The sequence below is a fragment of the Mastomys coucha genome, unplaced genomic scaffold, assembly GCF_008632895.1.
Source record: "Mastomys coucha isolate ucsf_1 unplaced genomic scaffold, UCSF_Mcou_1 pScaffold4, whole genome shotgun sequence".
NCBI lineage: Eukaryota > Metazoa > Chordata > Mammalia > Rodentia > Muridae > Mastomys > Mastomys coucha.
The window spans coordinates 41,412,953-41,417,295 of record NW_022196910.1 but is presented as its reverse complement, the minus strand read 5'-3'; the positions used below and the strand labels follow the sequence as shown (position 1 = coordinate 41,417,295).

General features: G+C 40.0%; 1 pseudogene; it reads left to right on the top strand.

Annotated features, from left to right (window-relative positions):
- The first annotated feature begins 2,637 nt into the window (after positions 1-2,637).
- LOC116076391 lies at positions 2,638-3,104 on the top strand (annotated as a pseudogene).
- The last annotated feature ends 1,239 nt before the right edge of the window (positions 3,105-4,343 follow it).

Sequence of the window (4,343 nt, the reverse complement as noted above, 5' to 3'; positions counted from 1 at the left end):
TTTGTCTTAGCCCAGGAGAATCATCTTGGCCCACTCTGCTACAAGCCACACATCCCTCTTCCATCCCCAAACATACTTTAGGAAGAAGAAAGAAGTAAGCCTGCTTTTAAGTGACCCAAGCAGACCAAGTTTGGTTTGCATCCAAATCTAAGCATGAAGCAAAAGTAGATTTGATGTCATTTTTCTAAATGTTCACAGATACAACTACATGCATTTTTCTGAGAAAAAAATTCCTGAACTAAATAAATGTAAAAATTATCACAGCATTAAACAATTGCCTTATGCAATAAAAATGTGCTGGGTCAAAACATTACATGTGAGTACATATTATACAGAAACTGTACATTATCAAAAGTTCCTTGTTTACAGAAAGTAGATAAGCAGATGTAGCAGACCATCTACTATACTTAAATAATTTATTAAAATTAATATAGGGATTGCATTATTATTTAACAAAAGTATCTTATTCCTAGACTGATAGTATTTTTTTAATGTGTTTTTTTTTAAAAGTAAACATTTTGGGGGAAGAATGACTAAGCCTTTGTTCTAGCCCTGGCATTTGCTGCTATAAATTCCTTCAATCATAAGGATTTCTTTTCCCCAACATTAGTGCTCTTTGCACAATCCATCCCGATCATGATATCCTCATGCTGGTCCTCATGATTTTGTTGCTGCTTCTGATTCGAAGTTAAGGAAGTGAACAGGCTCCTAAATGGACGATGAGACGCATGCTAGTTTGGAACTGTGTTATTCTGAGCAGCTGGAAGTCAGCTCGTCAGCACTGACGGGTGATGTGGGGATGCTCTATGTTCTTCTTTGTCCATATTGATAAAACTCTGTCAAGCCATAACCCAGTGATTCCATTAAATAGTGGGAGACAGGCATCTGAGTGAGCAACAAGTACTGTTAGAAAGCTCCTGGTTTTACTTTCATGATTAGAAATTGTAGCTAAGTGCATTTTGACGTTTTAGCCCAATGAACTTATTTTTGTCTTTAAATGCATTCTTTAGATATGTGTGAGAAATAGAACAATGTAGTAAAGCACTTGGAAAATTCAAATGATTCTTTTTTTTTTTTCGAGACAGGGTTTCTCTGTGTATCCCTGGCTGACCTGGAACTCACGCTGTAGAGCAGGCTGGCCTCGAACTCAGAAATCCTCCTGCCTCTGACTCCCAAGTGCTGGGATTAAAGGCATGTGCCATCAGTGCGTGGCAATTCTTCTAATCCATATTTATGCCCAGCAGTTTTAGTCTGTGAAGATAACCATTATGAGCAATCTTTTGTTTTTAAAAATAATTGTAAGTATAAAATAGCATACTTGTGTATATTTCTCTTTTAATTTGTTTTGGCATGATCGTATTAAATATACTTATAAATATTATCATCTATTTATATAATTTAGAAATTATTTCATATTAGCAAATCAAATTCTACTGAATTCTTTCTATTTTCAAAATATATTTAAAGAAATAATGAAATTTAAAATTTAATTTTACTTCATTGACATTTAAAAGTCATTATTTTGGAAACTACATATTTTTGGTATTTTCTTCAATGTTTCTTTAAAATTGAACTTGTAATGAAATAAAACTATGGTACTTTCCCTCCTCCTTATAGCCCCTTCCAGTTACTGCTCCTCAAAGCCCACTGTTAAGGATTTGGTTTATTGTTTATGTTATGTTAATTGGGTTCCCAAATTACACTTGAATTCTCACACCTGCCTGTAGGACGCTGACGGCCCCTGCCCTCAGTTGGCTCTAGTTGGTTAGTAAAGTTGCCTGAGGCTGCGCAGGAAAACAGAGGCAGGATTTTAGATTTCCAGGGCAAAGGAACCCAGAGAAGGAGGATTTAGAACCACCCACTGTGGGGAAGCAGAAAAATCAGACCTGAGAAATGCTGGACAGAGAGACTGCCAGAATGTAAGAGTTATGGATAGTGGCCCTGGTCTGGGCCCTATAGGCCTGGTCTGCGGCTGCCAGGAGGGAATAGAGGTTTTAGTAAGAAATAATCCAGGAATATAGAAGGGGAGAGTGTGTTAGCTGCCGGGAAGTTGCCCAGCCATTGCGCTATTTAAGGAATATTAAATATAAGTGTGTGTGTGTGTGTGTGTGTGTGTGTGTTTGTGTGTCTTTCAGAAATCCAGAATATTGGGCTGATAATGAGGAACATGCATTGCTACCTGCTGGGCTATTCGAATAGCAATATTAATTAATGCCACACCCCTCCCATACCTTCACTCTATCAAATTGATAACCTCTTTCTCTGATTATTATTTGTTACACACATATGTATTTATGAACAAATATGTGTGCATAAATATTTATAAATATGAAAAGCTGAGGTTTTTGTTGTTTGTATTTGGTCAGAAGGCTGACCACTCTCCACTGGACAAAGTAAAAGGAGCTCACCACTGGTACAGCCTAATTCTCTTTTTCGCATCAGACATTGGTTGCTTGTGGTTCTTTGCCTAGGAATGGGGCCACATGAAATTTTCTCCCTTAGGCATTAACATGTCCATTGATATTAACACTGGTCTCACTTGTGCACGATCTCGCCATTGGTCTTGTTTGTACAGCCTTTTCTAGGGAAGAGACTCTTCGCTCGCCTGCTGCCTCGCTCTCCCGTTGACTTAACTCGCTGCCGCCCCCTGAGCTTGCCCCCTCTCCACTCGCAGACATGGCTGACATCAAGAACAACCCAGAATATTATTCATTTTTCGGTGTCATGGGCGCTTCGTCCGCCATGGTCTTCAGCACCATGGAAGCCTCCTATGGCACAGCCAAGAGTGGCACTGGCATCGCAGCCATGTCGGTCATGAGGCCAGAGCTGATCATGAAGTCCATCATCCCAGTGGTTATGGCTGTGATCATCCCTGACTGATGCTATCACACTCTACAGGAGTTTTCTTCAACTGGGTGCTGGCCTGAGTGTGGGGCTGAATGGCCTGGCTGCTGGCTTTGTCATTGGCTTCGTTGGAGATACTGGTATTCGGGGCACTGTCCAGCAGCCTCAACTGTTCGTGGTCATGATCCTGATCCTCATCTTTGCAGACGTGCTTGGTCTCTTACGGTCTCATCGTGGCCCTAGTCCTTTCCAGAAAGTAGTCCTTTTCCACCACCAGTCAGTCACTGGGATGTCAGGGATGTAAAGATCACCCCTCCTCATTCCAGAATGAACAGCCTGACACATGCATGGTCAGCTCTCCCTCAGTAGTTGGTCTTGTAAATGTGCAGTGTCCTAGTGCCCATTGTCTGTCGACTCCGCCTTGCCCCGACTGCTTCGTGCTGTGGACATATGCACCCACTCATCTCCCAACCAAGCTCCTGACCAGTGATGAAGTTAGCTTCTGGTTACCCCAGAACCCTGCTATTCAGTCTCCCTGGTATTCTAGCTCTTCCAAAATTACGAACTGCTCTTCTCTGTGGTTCCTTGAGTCACAAATGCAGGAGCTGTGATGTAAAGGTATCTGTTTGGTCTGGGTTTCCCAGACAAGTTAATCTCTAGTTTGTGTCCTGCTGTGATGTTCTAAAGAGAGACTTCTTTAAGGGCATCAATTTCATATATCTGTGAAGAATTTTTTGGGTGTTTTGATTAGAATTTCATTCGGTGTCTACATAGCCTTTGGTAGAATGAGTATTTCATAATATCAGTTCTAGCTATGCATGAGCATGTGTGGCTTTCCATTTTCTAGCTTCATCATCTCACTCTTTAGAGATTTGAAATATTCATTATGGAAAGTTTCCATGTCTTCGTTAGATTAATTCCAAGATATCATTGTCTTTTATGCTATTGTAGATGGTGTGGTCTCTTTCTCAGGTGCTTGGTGGTAATTTATAGAAAAACCAGTATTTTTTTAAAGTTGATTTTGTGCCTCCCACTTTGCTTAAATTGTTAATTGATGTTTCTGGTGGAACTTTTTGGGACCTCTTATTTGTATCTGCAAATCGGTATAGTTATGCTTTTTTTTTTTATTATTTTCTATTTGTATCTCTTTAACTCTCTTGTCTTTTGCTTTAGTGTAAATGTCACTTTTATTTCCTTAGATGAATGAATGAGAGGAGAGCCATACCCAAATTGTGTGAATACAATGCTTGGACTGAGCCCAGAGAATTTCTTTCTCTGGTAGGCCTAGGGCTGGAAGCATCTAGCCTTTTTACAATCTAATCTTCCAAGCTGAGTGATTCCATCTAGTTCTCTCAGCTTTTAACTGAATTGCTCTGCTTGGACTCATACTAACTTTGATAATATGTTGTAATCTTTTGGCTCCTTCTCAATCTCTGGCTTGTTCTGTCTTTACCTGTGTCTAGCTTGTTCTCTTTTCTGATTAGTTAATTTGAAGTCTA